The sequence below is a fragment of the Sinohyriopsis cumingii genome, chromosome 17, assembly GCF_028554795.1.
Source record: "Sinohyriopsis cumingii isolate HCF-2022 chromosome 17, ASM2855479v2, whole genome shotgun sequence".
Lineage (NCBI taxonomy): Eukaryota > Metazoa > Mollusca > Bivalvia > Unionida > Unionidae > Sinohyriopsis > Sinohyriopsis cumingii.
Genome location: NC_142977.1, coordinates 2,253,335 through 2,277,018, shown reverse-complemented (window position 1 = coordinate 2,277,018; position 23,684 = coordinate 2,253,335). Strand labels below are relative to the sequence as shown.

Sequence of the window (23,684 nt, the reverse complement as noted above, 5' to 3'; positions counted from 1 at the left end):
ATATTTCATACATATGGTTATTTAGAAATGTTGGGTGAACTTTCAGCCATAAGAATAAATAGACTTTTCCCATGTTCCATGTATTTCGGAAGCTTTCTGTGCCTTTTTATCGAGTGCTCCCCCCCCATCTTTGTATGAAATAATATATTCTTCAGTCGAACACTTTGAAATTATATGTTGCTCTAAAAATTAAATGTTTTATGCATAACTTATGTGTGCAGAATTCAAAATTGAACCCATCTTTATGATATTTTTCCAAATAAATTCACAGCATGCATTCAAACACATGCACCAACTATATACCACCTTAATATTGGTCTTTGGTCACTTTTTAGTGCTAATATAGAAATGGTTTGTGAACATTCAGTTTTAATAATACAAATTTACTTTTTCATTGTTTCGGGTACTTCTGAAACCTTGTTGGCCTTGTTTTTTTTGCGCCCTCCCCCCATTAATTTTTTTCATAAAATGCCATAATGACAAGTCAGTTATAAGTTGAAATTATATTCTTACTCTTAAATAGTGCATAATAATTACAATATTCTTGTAAATATGTATGTTTATCTGAAATCACAATTTAGTAAACATAAATTGCCACTTTAGAATTAAATTATGATAAGACAGTTTTGATCAATTTTAATATCTCTAACATTAATGGAAAAAAAATAAACGGATTTTTTTTTACATTGAATACTTCCAATATTTTACAAGAGATGTCAGTGAGTCACATGGATAAAATTCTTAGACGATTCCTGATTCACTTTTTCATATTGCACAGGTTTTCCACTAATTTATTATTACAGTAAATCTACATTTCTATGGTGTAAATTGAGTATGTAATGCAACAAAATTTTGGATTTCAGTTTTGTAAATACATATTAATTTTAATAAATTTTGGGCAATATTATACAGTTCATGAAGTAGAATTAAGGTGTGAAATCAGAGTGCAAGTGAAGAAACTGTGTTCTTATGAAATATTTATGATCATTTTATTTTTTTAAAATAAAGTGATATGGTATAGATCAATAGTTTGTTCTTTATAACGTCAACATTCAGAATAGACTGATATTCACAATATATGCTATGAATTGGTTTTCCTTTCTTCAAAATAATTCTAATGTTACCACTTTTTTGCTTATGCTAAAAATGAAAGTTTTAAAACAAATAGGCCTACTAATGCCTTTAGGTTACTAGATATCACTCGTCATTGGTAAATACAACTAAGTCCAAGTCTAACCTCGAAAATACATTACACACCAAAACTTGTACCCAGCATTTTAATACATTTAATATAATAAATGAAAATACGTAAAATCTGATTCCATGGTATAAAAGTCTGCTTTGTCATAGTAGCTAGCAGTAGACAGACTGGTATGGAGAGAAGTATAAAACCCACTTGAGTAAGAAAATTAGGTCACAGTGATATATGGTAGTAATCAAAATACATCCACGTGTTGATTTTCATTTCTATGTGAAAATGGGTCAGAGATATTAAAAGAAAACATTAGACGTCTTTTGTTAAAAACCCCAAGTAATAATAACCATTCATTCAGTGATAGCATAATTATCAAGAAGACGTTTCATTAAGGATCAACTAGGTGTTAAAAAATCTACTGCTGAAAACCCTGACTTGTTTATCACCCCCATTTGAAGACTTGCAATACTTCAGGTAAAAAAGTGTAGTTTTTCATCCAAATGTGTAACACTTTCAAAGCTTCTAATTTGCCAAGAAAATCATTCCATGTTAATTTTCCAAGAAAATAACGTTAACACAGGAAGAAGCAAAAGTATGATCACCTAGTTAAAAAAAAATGTATGATTAGAGAAGTTTACAGTATACTGCATCTCCTATTACTTCTAATATTATAAGAAATATGCTGGTTCCAAAATGCATTCAGCTATTTACTGGTTGCACTCCATTGGTAACCAGGCAGCACATGCCAACATAATAGGATATCCTCCCCTTGGGTTTCTGAACTTTGAAAATCTGGTCTGCCTAGCAGATTATTCAGGTAATTTACTGTAATTACCTCCAAGAGCATTGTAATCAAAATTATTCAACAACTTTATATATATATATATATATATATATATATATATATATATATATATATATATATATATATATATATATATATATATATATATATATATATATATATATATATATATATATATATATATATATATATATATATACACACACACACACATATATATGAGTTGAGTGTCTATACTAGAGTATTGCCTACTTTGCACATATGTTACACTCATAGGCATCCGCAGATTTCTTTCCGGTGGGTGGGTGGTTGGGTTAAATCAATATCAATGGGTCGAGCCTTCAATACAGACACAAAAGAAGATACAAGGGTGTGTGTGTGCTTGCTGCCCCTATGGTTTCGCTCCAGCTTGCAAGAGGTATAGTTTGTACTAACTCTGGATATAACGGTATAATTAAGTGTTGCCTACTCCTTCTAGACATATATAATCTATGTTGGGGTTTGGACCGAGACAAGCAAATCCCAGTCGCGGGGTTATATTATATGTCTCCCTACTCGAGCAAGCCTCGTGGGGAGACATAATATAACCCCGCGACTGGCATTTCCTTGTCTCGGTCCAAACCCCAACGTAGACTATTTTTCTCACCCTGTATTTTCCTTTAAATTAAAAATAATTCTTCACTAGTGTTCACGTCCAATGTTTACATGCGGCGCATTAATATAAATATGTTAATGAGGGCTGTGGTGTGACCGTTGCGTCCGAAGTACACAGTTTATACGCGTGAGCAAAGAAAAATAACAACATAAAACGTCGGATAGTAATGAGGTAATGTCATATTTAATATATGGATGTTATATGAAATTGACAATAGATAATTAATTTTCTTCAGTTCCAATTTTTAAAAGTTATATTGTAAATAATAAAACGATATTGGCTACTAAGCTCTACTGTAGTTATACTTAGTGCAAGCTGTAACGAAGAGTAACATCTTGATTTAGATTATTCATGGGTAATTAGAGATCTGTGTCACTATCGTATATAACTATTCTTTTCTTTGGAGGGGGTGAAACTGTTTGTGACATAGTTGTGTTGTCCTTAATATTGATTGTGAAATTACCCTTTGTATAATAGACCCTCCAAAAACGGACTCTAGCTGATAACCATGTGCTAAACTTTCAAGTTCACGGATTCTTTGAACATTTATTTTTCTGTCCTGGAAATATGGCAAGTGCTACAGTGAAATTTGCTTATGGATTAAGGTGTTGACGGATAAATGAATCCTTCTGGCTGGCAAGTGCATCATTTGACTTTAAATATTGTAGTTATATTTTTGATTCAACCGGAGCACAATGGAGATGATTAACAAAATTAGAATAAAGCATGTTTTATATAACCCATTTCTAGCTGTTAGTAAGTGTTCTGTAGTTGTTAAGAGAGTTGGGAGGCTATGAAATGTATAGGTCTATAGTCTATGTGCATGGATCAGTGTTTTCTGTTATAGTTCATTCCACACAGCATTGATACTACTATCCTATCTGTAGCACAGTCATTTTTTTTAAGTCAGCGTCATTAAATGAAGCTAACAGTATATAATTTGTTTCACACTAAATATTTAAAAATAGTTGGGTAGCTTTAGCTACATTTAATGACGCTGGCCTGAAAATGTTCTGAGTTAGGCCTGCATATAGGATAAAACTGACCATGCTGTGTGGGACGAACTAGCATTATACCAAAATGCTCGACATCGTATGCGTCTGTGTCTTTGTCTTTCTCGAAATGTTTTGTATGGTGTGTTCCCAAAGATGATTTACCTAAGTTTCTATGTTTGAGTTTTAGATCTGTTGCTGTTGTTGTTGTTTGATTTTAATGCAATTATGTCAGGCACAATATAAGACAACAAGGGTTTCTTTTTTTAAAAGTAGTTATGAGCATGTGGACACCTTGACTGAGACTACTGGTCTGAGATGACTAGACTGAGATAAAAAAAAGTAAAGTTAGCAAAACAGCCAGATTTCTCTGTCGATGGGTGGCAAAATAAGAGCTGCTACATTGATCAAACTTGGTCGGCAAGATCACCACAAAAAGGAGACATCAATTTAGCAGGGACATTTAAGTCAGATAATTTTGTAAGAGTTAGTTAGTAATTTTTATTGTATTTAGACTATATGGATATAATTTTGCATTTTCATATTTCCCAGATGACTAATGATATCTCGATAGAACTTGATACCACAATGAATGTTCTGTATCACCTATGTTGTCTTTTGTGATTCCTTTTGTAAGGGCTGTTCCATTTAAACATACATTGGTACCCAGGGAAGGTAGTTTAAAAAATATATATACTCTGATTACTCATCAGGTTCTTATGAAAATTATAGATTTCTAAATTGCACCAATAGACGACTACTTCATATTAAAAGTGCATTCCCTGGGTCCCATATACGTTTTAATGGAACGGCCCTAAAACAATATCTTCAGTCTTGGCTATTTTATGAAGTTCAGCTTCAAAAGGTTGTATACGCTCCACTCCAGTTCTAATTCAGAAGTCAACAACCCCATATGTATTAATTATAACATGTATAAAAGAGAATGTATTGCCCCATTGGTCGGATCTTTTGTTATTTCATGTCAGATATAGATTTGTTTTTTCATGTTAAATGTGTACATTAAAACAAATAGCCAGCAAATTAAAACACATGAAATAGACAATGGTGTTGTTTGTGAGTTGTCACCATAAACTCCACTTGAGTCTCTTTGTGAGAAAACTTCCATTTGTTTGCGGAAAGGTTCATCGTTCTATACTCTTCCAAATGGACTTAAGAGCACATGAGATTTTCTTCCACCAACAAAACTTGCTTCCTAGGGTACATAAATACATAAAGATGATTGCTAATGTATTTGTTTTAAAAAGCCTACCTACCTACCCTTCTTTTTGCCCATGTAACCTGAACCATACATATAATATTTGTTTGACCTTATGAATGATTTCAATGAATGATTCTTATTTTTAATTCTATTTATTGAACACTTAAGCTTTAGTTGTCGGTAGATCATAAAGTTTGTAAAAATGATCCGTAAAATTTCAAGAAAAGGTAATGAATATTTAATTATATGCTAGATATTTTCTAGCTGTTCAGCTAGCAATGAGTCACTTCTGAAGAATATTTTGTGTAAATTATTCACTCACCAAAAACAACCAGTGTAACTCTTGTCACCAACTCATTCATGCATTGTGTACATTGTGCGTATTATAGATATTCCAGTGAACCATCGGTCAAACCCCACACATTTATGAACCTTTCAGCTTCTGGTGCTGCCAGTTTAGTAGACATCCAGTCACAGATTGATGTCTTGACTGCTGAGAGTGATGAGGCGCGGTTGATAGTAGCAGAATTGGATCACCATGTTAAAGACTTGCAGCAGCAATTAGAATTTGGAAGAATGCTTGCACAACCTTATAAGTTATATTTCTCTATGCACTGAATATAAATTCTCTGGGGATCATTTTAAAGGTGTTCCATCGACCGGTAATGAAGCGACATTTCCTGCTCGAATAGTTTAGCCTAGATTACAAATTACTGAAACTAAACAAAATATTAAGTTGCAAATATAGCTGCAAGATAATAGAAGTATTGCACAATCCAAAACTAATCTATAGGACTACCAGGTTGTTTTTACATCTTAATATGCTTAGCCAAAATGCGACTTTAGAATTTTTCTAGGCACTAATTATTTTAATTACTTTAATATTATTTATACATTCTTTTCCTGTACTTTATTGTACTAATTAGTATACATATTCTTTATAACAGTTGTTACTCCAAGCAAGGTTGACTTTCTCCAAATGGTGTTTGAGTTCTTTGGCTCCAGAACAAATGCTAACACTAGTTTGGGCTATACTCTGGTAAGTTTTACCTTGCATGTTAAATGAAGGTATACAAAATACAATGATTTTTTAAAATCATATATATGCAAGTTACACATATAGTTCTCAATATCTCATCTGTCCGAGGAAGTTAAAATTTCTTTGCCCTGAATAGCTGAATATTATTTTTTATTACCAACTGCACCAAAATTAAATGTAACAGGATTGTGGCATGTGTACAAGTATGTGCCAAAAACAGTATGGTAGTTAGTTTACATGTATGAATGTATACATTAGTTTGAAACAATATATTCACGTTTTGATCATGCACACACTTCTTGTTCATTTTGCAGTCCAAGTCAAATACAAGACGATGCTTAGAACAGCAGTTGCAGGTCAAAGAAACATACAGTCGGCATACCATTCAGCTGACTCCTAGTCAACAGACCAACATTGACCACCAGCAACTCTCTCTTTAACCACCCCCATTTCAACAGTTACTCCAGCTAACACCAGATCAGCCGGATTCCGCTGATCACCTAAATCCACTCACAAGCAGGTGACTTTCACTGATCAGTCTATCCAGCAACAAACACTGACCCAGTCATCCCACCTGCAACCCATGCAGCAGATGCACTATCAGCAGATGTCTGCCCAGTTAGCACAACATACATCTACTTCTAAGCTTCTGTTCACCAGTCAGTCTTTACAACAGTTTCAGTAGTTAAGTGGGCCACCATAGGGACAATGGGAATTAGCATTACAGACCCCCCTGGGCCACTATAGGGACAATGGAAATTTAACATGGAGAAAAACGCTGGGCCACTCTAGGGACAATGGGAATTTAACATAGAGTTTGGGCTTGTCTAGGGACAAGGGAAATTAACATGAGGAATAGAGTTTGGGCTTGTCTAGGGACAAGGGGAATGGAACAGGGGACTATAGTGTGGGTCTGTCTAGGGACAATGGGAAATTTAACATGGGGAATAGATCGTGGGACTGTCTAGGGACAATGGGAAATTTAACATTACGGAAACCCCTGGGGGATATAGCCTCAAGGGAATTTAACATATGGAAATTAAACATGGTGGATCTGTATAGCGTCAAGGGGAATTGAACATGGTGGGACTATCTAGGGACAATGATGGTAGAGGGTCAAACACAACAGAGACAGAAACATACATACACTAGTACAAGCGTGGGATTTATATATAAAGCATTACCAAGACCTGAAATCTTGCTGGGGTGTTCAAAAATTTGCATAATTGTAATGATGCTATAAATAGCTATAATCAAGGAAATGCTCAACGACAAAATGGATGTGACTAAAAGTAACGTTAAAATGACGAAATTGTCCCAGAATTTAAAGGAAAATAAACATATCCCCGAAAATTAAGTTACAATGGTTTAGACTAAAATGGATAAAATTAGTAACCACTTACAATATCAACTTCTGTGACGATCGTGAATAAATACCTATGTATCTATAATCAGCTGAAATTCCTATGAAATCCCACTATCTATTTATAGCTCCAACTTGTGGGTTTTTCCTTTGGAAAATCCCACTATCTTTTTATAGCCTCAGCTTGAGTGACGTTCCTGTTTATGAATTCTAGTATATATGTATAGCTACAAAATGTGGAAATCCCCAAGTCGATATTTATAGTCTCAAAATTTCCAGCGTCAGTGACGCCACTGTACTGAACACTAGGGGATAAATGTCAACAGTGTTGCAAGTGGCTGACCTGAATACACGCTACTGCAGGTAGGTAGGTAGAGTGTATCTGATAGCGATAAAGTGAGTTTTTATAGGGATAAACAGAGACCAATACACACACACACACACACACACACACACAACGTACGCGCGCAGACATACACACACACACACACACACACACACACACACGCACACACAGAGGGAAGAGGAAAAAACAAACCCCAAATATACTATCAACACAGAACGGAGATAATACAAACCTCAAATAAACTATCCACACAAACGTACGCGAACGCATACAAACCACAAATATACTATCAATACAGAAGTGAGATAATACAAACCCCAAATAAACTATCCACACAAACGTACGCGAACGCATACAAACCCCAAATATGCTATCCACACTCGGGAGGAAGAAGAAAAAAACAACCAAATATACGATCTACACAACGTACGCGAACAAACACACACACACACATACACAAACACACACAGAGGGAAGAGTCAAAAACAAACCCCAAATATACTATCAACACAGAAGGGAGATAATACAAACCCCAAATAAACTATCCACACAAACGTACGCGAACGCATACAAACCCCAAATATACTATTCACACAACGTCGCTAACGCATATAAACCCCAAATATGCTATCCACACTCGGAAGGAAGAAGAAAAAACAACCAAATATACGATCTACACAACGTACGCGAACACACACACACACACACACACACACACACACACACACACACACACACACACACACACACATACACACGCACACACAGAGGGAAGAGGAAAAAACAAATCCCAAATATACTATCAACACAGAAGGGAGATAATACAAACCCCAAATAAACTATCCACGCAAACGTACGCGAACGCATACAAACCCCAAATATACTACCAACACAGAAGGGAGATAATACAAACCCCAAATAAACTATCCACACAAACGTACGCGAACATATACAAACCCCAAATATACTATCAACACAGAAGGGAGATAAAACAAACCCCAAATAAACTGTTCACACAAACGTACGCGAACGCATACAAACCACAAATATACTATTCAGACAACGTCGCTAACGCATACAAACCCCAAATATGCTATCCACACTCGGGAGGAAGAAGAAAAAAACAACCAAATATACGATCTACACAAAGTACGCGAACACACACACACACACACACACACACACACACACACACACACACACACACAGAGGGAAGAGGAAAAAACAAATCCCAAATATACTATCAACACAGAAGGGAGATAATACAAACCCCAAATAAACTATCCACGCAAACGTACGCGAACGCATACAAACCCCAAATATACTATCAATACAGAAGGGAGATAATACAAACCCCAAATAAACTATCCACACAAACGTACGCGAACGCATACAAACCCCAAATATGCTATCCACACTCGGGAGGAAGAAGAAAAAAACAACCAAGTATACGATCTACACAACGTACGCGAACACACACACACACACACACACACACACACACACACATACACACAGAGGGAAGAGGAAAAAACAAACCCCAAATATACTATCAACACAGAAGGGAGATAATACAAACCCCAAATAAACTATCCACACAAACGTACGCGAACGCATACAAACCCCAAATATACTATTCACACAACGTCGCTAACGCATACAAACCCCAAATATGCTATCCACACTCGGGAGGAAGAAGAAAAAAACAACCAAATATACGATCTACACAACGTACGCGAACAAACACACACACACACACATACACACACACAGAAGGAAGAGGCAAAAACAAACCCCAAATATACTATCAACACAGAAGGGAGATAATGCAAACCCCAAATAAACTATCCACACAAACGTACGCGAACGCATACAAACCCGAAATATACTATTAACACAGAGTGAAGAAGAAAAAGTTTTTGAAAGCACCTAAGCCCTCACCTGCAATGACCAACTCTGCCAAACACCTACACCCCACTCCCCACTCCCAACACTACAAAACCCATTTAACCCGTTATTTTATGGCATCAGTGTGTGATTTAGGAAACATCAAGACACAAAATGATGGATGAATAGACTGACTGTTGTTTACCGACTTGCATGCCTAAAGAGCGTGCGTGAAGGAAAACATCCTTCCATTTCAATTCTAACTAAAACATGATCCAGAGGGATAGAGAGAGGTGAAAGAGCACAATTTCATAAAGTGTGAGTAAAAACAAAACACGCCATCCTTATTATACAATGTCAAGACCAAGAGACACCTACATTTTCTTTCTGGTCTATTCTCTTTTAGAAGGTAGTATGAAATTTCACATCAGGGCCAACGCATCGGCTCACATTGTCAATTTTTCCATTTCCATGTCTTTACTGGCACAAGTTCTTCATCATCTTCAATTTCTTCTTCTTCTGAATCCCTCTTCTCTGTTTCGTCTTGTTTTTGTTTCTTCTCTTTTCTCGTAGGGCACTCTGAATTCCAGTGTCCTTTCTCCTGACAACGATATTAGGTATCTTGACTTTTGTTTCTCTTTCTTAGACGAAGCAGGTATTCTGGAGACAAATACCCATTTACCTTTGCAGATATAGCAAACTTCATTAGCACTTACACACTTTCGTATGACTCTCATCAAATCAACGATCAAAAGAGTAAGTTTTGTTGCCACTTTCGCATGTGAATTATGCTTTCGTATGACTTTTAGCAAATATTTGACCAGCAGGTCGATCTGTGCTGACTCTTCCATCTTCTTGATCGTTTGAGAGCGGAATGAATACTCTGACGCTAAGACAATCTCCTTATATACAGGGACCTGCTGCGTATGAAACCTAGTCAAATGTAATTTTGCAATAAGATGAAACGATTTCATTGAGGAAGTAAAAAGCAATGATGTACCGTATCGCCTCACACAAAACCTGAAGTGTTAGTTCAAATCCGTGTCAGCGATTTCGAAAACGACATAACTGAGCTTTAATCAATGCTCGCCAATTATGCCACAAAACCACGAGTCCTGATTCACGCCAAAAGAAATTTCGTTCGGTCCATAAAAAATAGTATCATATCTGAGAAACGCAAAAAGGAACTTCCAGAAAACTGAGAAAGACGGCTTACACCTACAACGTAAATGTATGAGTTCAAGTAGTGCGTAAAACTTAGTCAAATTAAATTTTTATAGTCAAGACGAAACGATCTCTTTTCAAACAAAAAAGCAGACACCAAGCGACAATGGCGATCCGTGTCACACAACACTTTTCAAAATGTATATTAACAGAGGTTTGTTCTAGCGATCTGCACGGTTAAATTAAATGTTGATGTATTTTGCAATAAGACGGACACAATTTCCATGGGATCGCCCATGGTACGAATGTTCGTGCATTAGTTTAATTTTTAAAAATATTTTTTTTATATAAATCGCCTATAGGATAGACCCAGTAAAGCATGGCCATTCTCGTCACTGTCTGAATAGCTACTCAAGTCAATTCGAAGCGAACGCGGTAAGAAAATAAGTATAGCCAATGAAATGGCTTACAACGGGTGATGCATTGTTTTGTTCTAGGACTGTGTGGCATAATCGTTTCAGAATACCTGCTTCGTCTAAGAAAGAGAGACAAAAGTCAAGATACCTAATATCGTTGTCAGGAGAAAGGACACTGGAATTCAGAGTGCCCTACGAGAAAAGAGAAGAAACAAAAACAAGACGAAACAGAGAAGAGGGATTCAGAAGAAGAAGAAATTGAAGATGATGAAGAACTTGTGCCAGTAAAGACATGGAAATGGAAAAATTGACAATGTGAGCCGATGCGTTGGCCCTGATGTGAAATTTCATACTACCTTCTAAAAGAGAATAGACCAGAAAGAAAATGTAGGTGTCTCTTGGTCTTGACATTGTATAATAAGGATGGCGTGTTTTGTTTTTACTCACACTTTATGAAATTGTGCTCTTTCACCTCTCTCTATCCCTCTGGATCATGTTTTAGTTAGAATTGAAATGGAAGGATGTTTTCCTTCACGCACGCTCTTTAGGCATGCAAGTCGGTAAACAATAGTCAGTCTATTCATCCATCATTTTGTGTCTTGATGTTTCCTAAATCACACACTGATGCCATAAAATAACGGGTTAAATGGGTTTTGTAGTGTTGGGAGTGGGGAGTGGGGTGTAGGTGTTTGGCAGAGTTGGTCATTGCAGGTGAGGGCTTAGGTGCTTTCAAAAAACTTTTTCTTCTTCACTCTGTGTTGATAGTATATTTCGGGTTTGTATGCGTTCGCGTACGTTTGTGTGGATAGTTTATTTGGGGTTTGTATTATCTCCCTTCTGTGTTGATAGTATATTTGGGGTTTGTTTTTGCCTCTTCCCTCTGTGTGTGTGTATGTGTGTGTGTGTGTTTGTTCGCGTACGTTGTGTAGATCGTATATTTGGTTGTTTTTTTCTTCTTCCTCCCGAGTGTGGATAGCATATTTGGGGTTTGTATGCGTTAGCGACGTTGTGTGAATAGTATATTTGGGGTTTGTATGCGTTCGCGTACGTTTGTGTGGATAGTTTATTTGGGGTTTGTATTATCTCCCTTCTGTGTTGATAGTATATTTGAGGTTTGTTTTTTCCTCTTCCCTCTGTGTGTATATGTGTGTGTGTGTGTGTGTGTGTTCGCGTACGTTGTGTAGATCGTATATTTGGTTGTTTTTTTCTTCTTCCTCCCGAGTGTGGATAGCATATTTGGGGTTTGTATGCGTTCGCGTACGTTTGTGTGGATAGTTTATTTGGGGTTTGTATTATCTCCCTTCTGTGTTGATAGTATATTTGGGGTTTGTATGCGTTCGCGTACGTTTGCGTGGATAGTTTATTTGGGGTTTGTATTATCTCCCTTCTGTGTTGATAGTATATTTGGGATTTGTTTTTTCCTCTTCCCTCTGTGTGTGCGTTTGTGTGTGTGTGTGTGTGTGTGTGTGTGTGTGTGTGTGTGTGTGTGTGTGTTCGCGTACGTTGTGTAGATCGTATATTTGGTTGTTTTTTTCTTCTTCCTCCCGAGTGTGGATAGCATATTTGGGGTTTGTATGCGTTCGCGTACGTTTGTGTGAACAGTTTATTTGGGGTTTGTTTTATCTCCCTTCTGTGTTGATAGTATATTTGGGGTTTGCATGTGTTCGCGAACGTTTCTGTGGATAGTTTATTTGGGGTTTGTATTATCTCCCTTCTGTGTTGATAGTATATTTGGGGTTTGTATGCGTTCGCGTACGTTTGCGTGGATAGTTTATTTGGAGTTTGTATTATTTCCCTTCTGTGTTGATAGCATATTTGGGATTTGTTTTTTCCTCTTCCCTCTGTGTGTGTGTGTGTGTGTGTGTGTGTGTGTGTGTGTGTGTGTGTTTGTTCGCGTACGTTGTGTAGATCGTATATTTGGTTGTTTTTTCTTCTTCCTTCCGAGTGTGGATAGCATATTTGGGGTTTGTATGCGTTAGCGACGTTGTGTGAATAGTATATTTGGGGTTTGTATGCGTTCGCGTACGTTTGTGTGGATAGTTTATTTGGGGTTTGTATTATCTCCGTTCTGTGTTGATAGTATATTTGGGGTTTGTTTTTGACTCTTCCCTCTGTGTGTGTTTGTGTATGTGTGTGTGTGTGTGTTTGTTCGCGTACGTTGTGTAGATCGTATATTTGGTTGTTTTTTCTTCTTCCTTCCGAGTGTGGATAGCATATTTGGGGTTTGTATGCGTTAGCGACGTTGTGTGAATAGTATATTTGTGGTTTGTATGCGTTCGCGTACGTTTGTGTGGATAGTTTATTTGGGGTTTGTATTATCTCCCTTCTGTGTTGATAGTATATTTGGGGTTTGTTTTTGACTCTTCCCTCTGTGTGTGTGTGTGTATGTGTGTGTGTGTGTTTGTTCGCGTACGTTGTGTAGATCGTATATTTGGTTGTTTTTTTCTTCTTCCTCCCGAGTGTGGATAGCATATTTGGGGTTTGTATGCGTTCGCGTACGTTTGTGTGGATAGTTTATTTGGGGTTTGTATTATCTCCCTTCTGTGTTGATAGTATATTTGGGGTTTGTTTTTTCCTCTTCCCTCTGTGTGTGCGTGTGTGTGTGTGTGTGTGTGTGCGTGTGTGTGTATGTCTGCGCGCGTACGTTGTGTGTGTGTGTGTGTGTGTATTGGTCTCTGTTTATCCCTATAAAAACTCACTTTATCGCTATCAGATACACTCTACCTACCTACCTGCAGTAGCGTGTATTCAGGTCAGCCACTTGCAAAACTGTTGACATTTATCCCCTAGTGTTCAGTACAGTGACGTTACTGACGCTGGAAATTTTGAGACTATAAATATCGACTTGGGGATTTCCACATTTTGTAGCTATACATATATACTAGAATTCATAAACAGGAACGTCACTCAAGCTGAGGCTATAAAAAGATAGTGGGATTTTCCAAAGGAAAAACCCACAAGTTGGAGCTATAAATAGATAATGGGATTTCATAGGAATTTCAGCTGATTATAGATACATAGGTATTTATTCACGATCGTCACAGAAGTTGATATTGTAAGTAGTTACTAATTTTATCCATTTTAGTCTAAACCATTGTAACTTAATTTTCGGGGATATGTTTATTTTCCTTTAAATTCTGGGACAATTTCGTCATTTTAACGTTACTTTTAGTCACATCCATTTTGTCGTTGAGCATTTCCTTGATTATAGCTATTTATAGCATCATTACAATTATGCAAATTTTTGAACACCCCAGCAAGATTTCAGGTCTTGGTAATGCTTTATATATAAATCCCACGCTTGTACTAGTGTATGTATGTTTCTGTCTCTGTTGTGTTTGACCCTCTACCATCATTGTCCCTAGATAGTCCCACCATGTTCAATTCCCCTTGACGCTATACAGATCCACCATGTTCAATTTCCATATGTTAAATTCCCTTGAGGCTATATCCCCCAGGGGTTTCCGTAATGTTAAATTTCCCATTGTCCCTAGACAGTCCCACGATCTATTCCCCATGTTAAATTTCCCATTGTCCCTAGACAGACCCACACTATAGTCCCCTGTTCCATTCCCCTTGTCCCTAGACAAGCCCAAACTCTATTCCTCATGTTAATTTCCCTTGTCCCTAGACAAGCCCAAACTCTATGTTAAATTCCCATTGTCCCTAGAGTGGCCCAGCGTTTTTCTCCATGTTAAATTTCCATTGTCCCTATAGTGGCCCAGGGGGGTCTGTAATGCTAATTCCCATTGTCCCTATGGTGGCCCACTTAACTACTAGTTTCCTTCTGAGCAGCCCGTTGAGCATTCAAGGTCCGCTGGACATGTACCTGATCGCGCCCGCTTAATATGCAAAAACAAAGCGCAGAATGGAATACTGTCCTCTCATTGTTTAAAAGAAAATGACGTCCTGTATTTATTTATAACTTATTTTCAGTTGGCCAATGAGAAGGTAGTATTCCATTCAGGGTATTATTTTCACATATTAAGCGGGAGCGATCAGGTACATGTCGAACTGTACCGTGGGAAAATGATTTGTCATTCCTTAAATGTATGATATTAAGTCAAACTTTTGATAGAGATGCACAGTCGAATGCCTGAGCTAAACATCGGTACCAAATTTATTACGCTACGTGAAATGTGGCTTGAAATAACAGTCTTTCCATTAATGGACAAGACAATGATCTGCCCCGGACGAACGGAACTTCCGTTGTTTTCACGTGATGTCACAAACGTGTGTACTTCCATATCCGCCATTTTGAGTCCCTACCCTCGCAAACCGGCACCTAATAACATTGTTCTTCCCGCATAATTACGAAGGCACATTTCATTTTGTGCGTAAGAATATAATAATACATCACATTCTGTTGTGTATGTCAACCGCACGAGACCGAATGCGTGACTTTTATACTTGTTGTCTTTAAGTAAAACATTTAAATTTCAACAATCTTTGTTATTCTTTCATAAACAAATAGATCATAAACAAATATATCGATCGATAAACAAACGCATAAACAAATGGATACACAAACAAGTAGAAACATTTAATCATTTTCAATCTTCATGGGCAGAAATCAATCATTTATTTATCGTTCAAGTTAAAATGCTAATTGTTGATATATAATTTCATATTTCTAAAAGCATTTCAGGATATTGTATGCCGAAAATCATTGTCCGGAAATACTTTTTCAAGATGACAAGCTTAGGGATATGATAGGAAACACTTTTTAAAATGTCAGTATTGTCTGTTTGTAATAATAAAAAAATAACTGCATTTCTATTTGATAGCAATATACACGATTACGGTTCAAATTCACTATTCTGTCTTTCGATATAAGCAAGGGAACTTCCAACATTTTTTATTTTAGTTCTATAGGGCAATTAATTTCAAGTATAATCTATGTATCGTTTCAATGAAGTAAAGGTCCTTATCGACAGTTAAAGGCAGAGTGTCTGTAATTTTAATAGTGCAGAGTGTCTGTAATTTTGTGAATGTTACAGATCATGTAACTAATGAAATGTGTCGACTTATAAGCTGAAATAATTCACAAAAACTTAGAGTTTGTGAAGATTTGATTAGGTAATTGATAAATAAACGAAAGAAAATTTTGTGGGGACCCGCTTTAATTGAAACTTGTAGGTCACGAACTGTTACGGAAGCCTCACGTGACCACAAAAACATATACGTCATCTTCGTCCAGTGGGCGGGTTATAAGTCACGTGGTTGTAATTTAACTATCTACCGTAAACAAAATTGCCAGACACACGAGAGAGTAAAAAACGTATAGGTCGCCCGCGCTTGTCGCTTTCCGAGAAGAAACGTCGAAAAACTGTCAGAGAAAACGAACGGAACTTATCAAGGATTCGTCTTGGGGACCAGTTTTTTCGATGGAGAGCTTTGATGGAAGAGTTAGGACTGGCATCAGACACTGAAATGGCGAAGTTGTTGTTGGACAGGTAGGCCAATGTCTGTGTTATATGGTGATACTCATTAGTTTCCCCAGAATCAAGTGACTGTGATGTCTATGTATAAGTGTTTTCCATTTTTCAATATCTTGTTCCTACTGTATGTTTGAAAGCACAGTTTTATTAATGCAATATTTGCACAAGGACTTGATTTGTAATATTCCCAAAATAGATGTGATCGGCTGACCAATATTTCACTCGGTGACTGCATTGTGTGTATTGTACGTTGGGGTGGAATATATTTTTTATTTTTTATAACAGCGTGCTCATAAAGGTCATTTTGTACACCTGTCAATTATCTTCGTGAGACAGGTTTTTTAAATTCGGCGAGGGAACTTAGATACATTTACAAGTTATAAGTATTTATATAATCTCTCTCCCTCACACACACACACACCTTAGGTTAATGTGACATGCACATTACTTGCATAAAAGTTTAATAACCTTTTCATGTAAACATGTAGAACAAATAATACATGTTTAATGTTGAACTGTTAGTAGGGTTTTCTATATCTGAATGTTGAACTGATCCAGTAAAATGTTGATCTCATGACTATGATAGGCTGAATGCTAAGATTTTATTGTACATCTTTCAACTACTTACTAGTAAATTTATTATAAAGCATTGTATTGACTACAATTACAAAAGGATCTCTAGTCATGATAGGAAAGGATGTTGTAGTGCTACCAGAATATATGGCTGGCAGGTTGTTACCTTATCAGTTAAAGTTTTGAGCTGCAATCAAGTAACTTTTATTTATGTCAATATTTGTTTGATCTGTTCTTATGTATCCTTGCTAATATTAAGTATTTCAGTTCTAAGTGTTTAACACAAATCACAAAGAAACAGATTTAAAATATAAATTATAATACAAATGAATATTTATTACATATTTTTAGTTACAAAGTTACAAAGAATGTAGCAAAGGATGAGCCAAAGCATGCAGAATCACTGGCCAGTACATCTTCATGCTTCACATCAACACCTGGCCAAGTGCTTTTACGACATACAGAGAGAATGAAGACACCTTCAGTATCTGAAGTATCTGCTATTGAGTCAGGAAGGTAAAAATTACAAATTCCTTGCAGAATTTTCTTTTTTGGGAGAGTGGTTGCTACAGTTGTCATGCTACTGAAAACAATAATGTAACAAATACAATGCTGATAAACGGAAATTTTTAAAACAGTTGCAGCAGGTTGAGTCCCCACTTCATACTTTTCTTAGTTTGAGCTAGAAGAAAGAAAAAAATATCATGAATTTCACTTTCTCAGAAGTGGGATAGGGTGCCTCAACTGTGCTACCTGATGCATGGAAAAAGGCAATGTTTACTGTAATTGTTTTGGTTAGGCAAAGAAGTTCCAGTATACTATGCTGGCTAACCCAGCTGTTTTTCCTCCACCTTCCACATCCCTCACTACAGGTAAATGAATACTTTGAGAACCAGTGACTGTATAGTTTGAAATTGTGATTACATATCACACATGCCTTTTTTTTGCTGTTTCCCATTTATAGCTATGTCACACATGCAGTTCTTGCTAACACACTCTTCGCCTCTATCCAATTAGCTCATGCTGAATGCACATATGACATATTTAATTTAAAACAAAATATTGAGATAATTATAAGATGCCATATCTTAAGACCTGATTTTAATTGTATGTATAAGAAGTAAATTTCCTCTATGTTCAAGTGAGCCACATGTATCTGGTGTAGAAATGATGGGAACTGATAGCAGTAATTTTGAAGACAATGGGCAAGTGTAATTAATATACGTTTTTAATAGCTTCTTAAAATTCAGTAATCTATTGCAGTGAAGATAATTAAATAACCGTCATCATGAATGTTATGTTTCATTGTCTGAATGTTATACCCTTGTTCATATATGTTCTGTTCTCATAATGAATAGGTGTTCATTATACCTAGAAATTATTGTATTCACTTTTATTACTTAGGATATGGTGTAAAGTCGTAATTGTTTTTTTTTAGGTTAATAACTAAGTTCTTAAAAAATGACAGTAAATTTTATACATATTAAAAGGCTGCAGGTTTAATACCACCCCACCCCGGTGAGACTGTGTCAGCTGCCCTGGTGTCTTCTTGGGAAGACCACTAAACTTGGATTTCCTCAGAAGCATAGAGCCAATAAAGCATTGAAAGTGCTATAAAAATACCAAAAGAAAACCCTTAACAAGAAACTGAAGACAAAAAAGAAAGAAAAAAAAACAATACCTGGCCCTCAAGAAATATACTTGAAAGTGAGTAAGTCATCAGCTGAATATTACTTAAGCTGGACATCACAGACTATACATTTTTATTTCAGAGGCCAAATATTTTTCCATCTAAAATTTTGGAAGGAATTAGTCCATCACAGTCATATTAAATAATTTGTATGTTTTTGTGTGCGTGTTTGAGAGAGAGAGAGAGAGAGATTCATATATCACCAGTTAAATTTAACTTTAAATATATTTTCCAAATATATTCTATTGTATACTTTGATTTCACAGAGTTCCTTTTTAAATGATAAGAAATATCTAAATTGCATCTATGGGTGAGTACTCCACTTTAAAAGTGCCTTTCCTGGGTATCATGTATGTTTTAATGGAACAGCCCTGACATAATTTTGATGTATAAATCTCACTAAGTAGCAGTTCATAAATTGCATTGCTAAATTATATTTATACTCTATGGACAGAAGCCCAATGTTAACTACAGTCATCAGTAAGAATCGTCAGCTATGGAGAATAAAAGCCAGTTGGGCAAATCACAGAATCAAAATAACCAACTGTAACTGGATATTGGTATTGCGGTAGATGAACGTCATCAGGCTACCAGGCATTTTAAGTTAGTTATCACATAATGGTTCATAATTGGATCAGTCAACTCAGTGAGCCAATGAACCTCAATTGTTGAAGATTTGTTTGAAATCCATACAAGTGCAAATTAATTCACATTTGGTCTTTTAAATAACGTTGGAAAGATGACTTTTAATGTTTCTCGGTTTTCTTTAACTATTCTTTTCCATTTCTTTTCTTAAGGTGATGGGTGCAATGACTCTCCAGGCCATTCAGCCCAGTATGGTTCCTACATAGTAATGGAGGATATCAGCAAAAAATATTGACTATTCACACACTGAACAAAGGGATGGTTCAGAGAAAATCACCAGCCCTAGAAAAGGCAGGTTTTCAGAAAGCCATGACAGAAATGAATGAGAGAGGAATAAAAATCAAGGAGGTGGTGACAGACACTCATGTAGGAATCGGATCAGTTATGAGTGAGTTATTTTGTTTTGTTTGCAAATATCACCATACTTTTCAGTCCACATTATATCACAAGTTATACATCCATACACTTACATAAACTTCTCATTATATTGACTTGTGAATTTTTTTAAATATATTCTTTTTTGTGTATTCATATGCAATTGCAAAATTTGTTTGCGATGATTATATTACTGGATTTTATTTTTTTCCTCCTTAGGCACTGCATTTTCTTATTGTGTTCATTTTATTAATTTCAGAAATGTCCTATCCCACCATCAAACACTCTCATGATATATGGCATGTTGCAAAAAACCTTGGAAAGAAAATAATGAAGGTAAGAATCCTGTCTAGTCCACCTATTACTCAGCAGTCTATGACATTGGTATTCCCCCATGTACCTGATGTTCTTTTTTTTAGTAACAGATTTTATCTTATTGACAACTTAGATTGTTCTAGAAATGAATTTGTGCCTCTCACCCTAGTTCTGTTTTTGTGCCCTATTCATTTGATCTTGTTTACTTGAGAATTTACCCATTCTTGCATATTTCAGTCTTATTGTTGTGCTCAGTTTGGGTTGATTTATCTATTCAAATTATTATTCATTGGATATGTGAAAGTATTTATCTATAATATTCTTGCACTTGCACATTAACTTGGAATTATTGTGAATTCAGATAAGGACACCCTGGATTATATTATTTGAATTATACTTTAGTAAGATAAAATCCTAGATTATATTACTGTAATTCATCAAAACACTGTTGGCACATCTCCATATCACAGGCAACTAAAAACACATCAATACATTCAGAGATGAATTTGTTTTTAACACCACTGGAATTTAATTATAATTTTATTCATTAGGACTAGTGATGGAACTTATTGGACCTTTTGTGATTTAATTCACAATACTGTTAAGTTCTGTTTAAATGTTCATTTTGTATTATAGAGAATTAAATGATTTGTTGAATTGTACAAAACTAGTTGGTTTTCATTCTTTCATATTATACAACTTTTGGTATTGGAAAAATTTCTGTTTTGATGATTGCTCTTCATGCACTTTTAACCTTCTTTTCAAGGTTACCAAACAAAAGGAAAATGAGGCTTTATTACAATGGTCAAAATACATCATGAATCATTTCTGGTTTTTGTGCAAGGCTGCTAGCAGCTATGAACAATTTTTGGTGAGATTTCTGTCCTTGTATTTTTGAACAGATATATGTAAATGTTTGCAACTGTATATTTTTTTTTATGAAATCAAGGTTAGTGCATAATCCTTATCTTCTGATATCTTTTAATATATATTTTATTCATGTATATACATCAGCAAATCTTGTAGGTATGTAACCTATTGAAAGTAATTTACTTGAAATGTCAAAGTAATTATAGGTTACTACATTTGTATGGGAATATGAACAAGATTTTTGGATGGAATAATGCAAGACCTTGGGAGTGCAGTATATCCATCCGACAAACAAGTTCATATTTTCCCATACAAATGCAGTAACCTTTTTATTATATGCTCATTTTCTTATTCTACCTTGGGCTTGATTATATAAACAAAAATACACTACAAGAAACAAAGTAACTGAATGTATGCCTTATTCCAAACTAAATACCTAACAGCAGATTCATCATTACACAACAACATTATTAATGCGCACATAACTCTGCCCAGATTAATTTGAACTTAGTTGCATGCTAGACATAACTTTCGTTAGTTTATGCCTTGTCACTTGCATGTTATTTGTAGGAACCCATCAATTTTATGAAATCTGGCATCTAAAACAGAAACATTGTATCAAAAGTTAACTCTGAATGTGGCAAAGCAGCTGCTATGTGGCAGTCCATGAAACATCAGCTTTAGTTCATTCAGAAACAAATTTAATCAGCCAAAACGTATACCACCTACTATGCGAGTGTACATGATATGTTTACAAATCAAAAGTGCTGGCGTCTGCGTCCATTGTTTGTTTACAATAGAAAGTATTTCCTTTCTGAGTTCAATATGAAGTTGCTCGCGAGTTCAGTATCATAAAATCTTGAACGATTCTGACAGTGCAAAGTTAACGGAGAAATAAAAAAGCATATAATAATGTGGAATATTGAAGGAACATTGATCTGAGCAAAACTGCAATCCTGCTACATTAACCATTAGCCAAATCTAGAACATAGCTTTCCCTTGATTATATAAATCCAGCTGTATTATAATTTATCATTTTTGGGTCACCATGACAAACGAGACCAGCTTTAGGTCTTTAAATATTGATTGTGTCATTCTTTCAGAGTATCTGGAGGAGCGTCCTTCATCATATCACCAAAAAACATGAGTGGATCCTCTCACATGGCCATGGCATTAACAAATGCCTACATGAACCTTTGTCAGAGAATGAAGAGAGGACAAAAACCTTGGCTTGATCCCAAGAAGGATGCCAAAGTCCTGAAAACCTTGGCACAGGCACTCTTGGACCAAAGGTTCCTAAACAGAGTGGACTATTACTTGAATTTCAGGTATGCCATTTCAGGATTGCAACAATTATATGTTCTCAACTTAAGAATAATTTGCCGTATATAATTACCATTTGAATATCTGAATAAGTTAGCATTCATACGATGTGTGTACATGATACATGTACAGTGACTGTCCTTCTCAAGTCGTTTGCAAGTTCAGATATAATACATGCACATCAGGTATAAACAATTCCATGACACTCTGTATAAACACTGCAGTAAAGATTTTATGTATACAAAATTTACCAACATTAATTAGTATTTAATAATTGTTAGCAGATTGCAAGTGACACTTTACAAGATACATTTTTTTGATAATTGCAGAAGCACTGCTGAGTTTGAAGTTTTTCATCAGCATATCATGATGTACTGTGCTAAGAGATTTTCATACACCCATCCTGTGTACAGGATTCAGAATGAGCTAGCTGCTTTGGATCACAATATCCATAGTGGCAGGGGTGTAATGAGAAACAAAGAAGGGGAGATAGTATAAGTTTGTTTAACTACAGGATATTGGAAATAATTTTATATATTGATTGTACATTATGATCCCAGCTTGGACATCAAGGCAATGGAATATTATTCACATTTACAAGTCTTGCATTAGGTACAGTCATTTTGTAACAACTGGCACACATTGTTTTACATTTCTGGTTAGGAATCTTAATATTTCCATGCATACAGATCTTGTAATTAGTGTTGTTATCATTCTAGTGGATATTAATTTTGATTTGAACAATACAAGTCTAATAATTAAATCCAATGATATATATAGCACTTTCCCAGAGGACTGACCCACTTTATTAAGGATATATGGGATTCATGGAATTTCCTCAGGAGGTTTGTGGACAATGCTGTCATGATGATTACTAACTAACACCTGCACATGAAAATATGTTGCCTTCTAAAGAAATGGGTAAAAATGCACCCTGTCTCAAGTAGTAATTTGGAGATAGTACAAATAAGAACAAACCCTCGACAACTCCTCCTTTGGAATTGGTAACGAGGCTCAAATATTGGGTGAAAACTCAATATAGGTTAACATATGGGGATGCTTGTCACACAAGTTAAGAAAATAAAATTTTCTTTAAAACAGGTATCATTGCTGTTACAACAGAAAAAGTGGCAGATGGTCCGTCTACCCTTGCAGAGAAAAGAAAACATATCCCCACATCAGAGAGCTTATTCAGAAAGCCCTTATCTGTCGACTTGAGGACAAGCAGGGTATGAGGAGGAGAAGAGAACTTAAGGAAGATGATCCCAGGAGAATAAGCAGAAACCTGGCACTTCAAGAACCACCATCAACTCAAGTGTTGGTGAAGGAGAAGATCTCTCGACTTTAGCTATGTAATATATGAAAGGTGCC

General features: G+C 35.8%; 1 long non-coding RNA gene and 1 pseudogene across 3 annotated transcripts; both read left to right on the top strand.

Moving 5' to 3' along the window:
* The first annotated feature begins 16,315 nt into the window (after window positions 1–16,315).
* On the top strand, window positions 16,316–19,586 carry LOC149777651 (uncharacterized). Of its 2 annotated transcripts, none has more exons than XR_016415437.1 (3): window positions 16,316–16,537; window positions 17,447–17,611; window positions 18,586–19,586. It is a non-coding gene; the product is annotated as an uncharacterized LOC149777651 (long non-coding RNA). The 2 variants fall into 2 exon arrangements; XR_016415436.1 differs by having other exon boundaries at window positions 18,238–19,586.
* Window positions 19,232–23,661, top strand: LOC149777650 (uncharacterized; annotated as a pseudogene). The gene is made up of 6 exons (XR_016415678.1): window positions 19,232–19,265; window positions 19,583–19,818; window positions 20,065–20,141; window positions 20,887–20,991; window positions 22,094–22,318; window positions 23,415–23,661. The product of XR_016415678.1 is annotated as an uncharacterized LOC149777650 (transcript).
* Window positions 23,662–23,684: the final 23 nt, after the last annotated feature.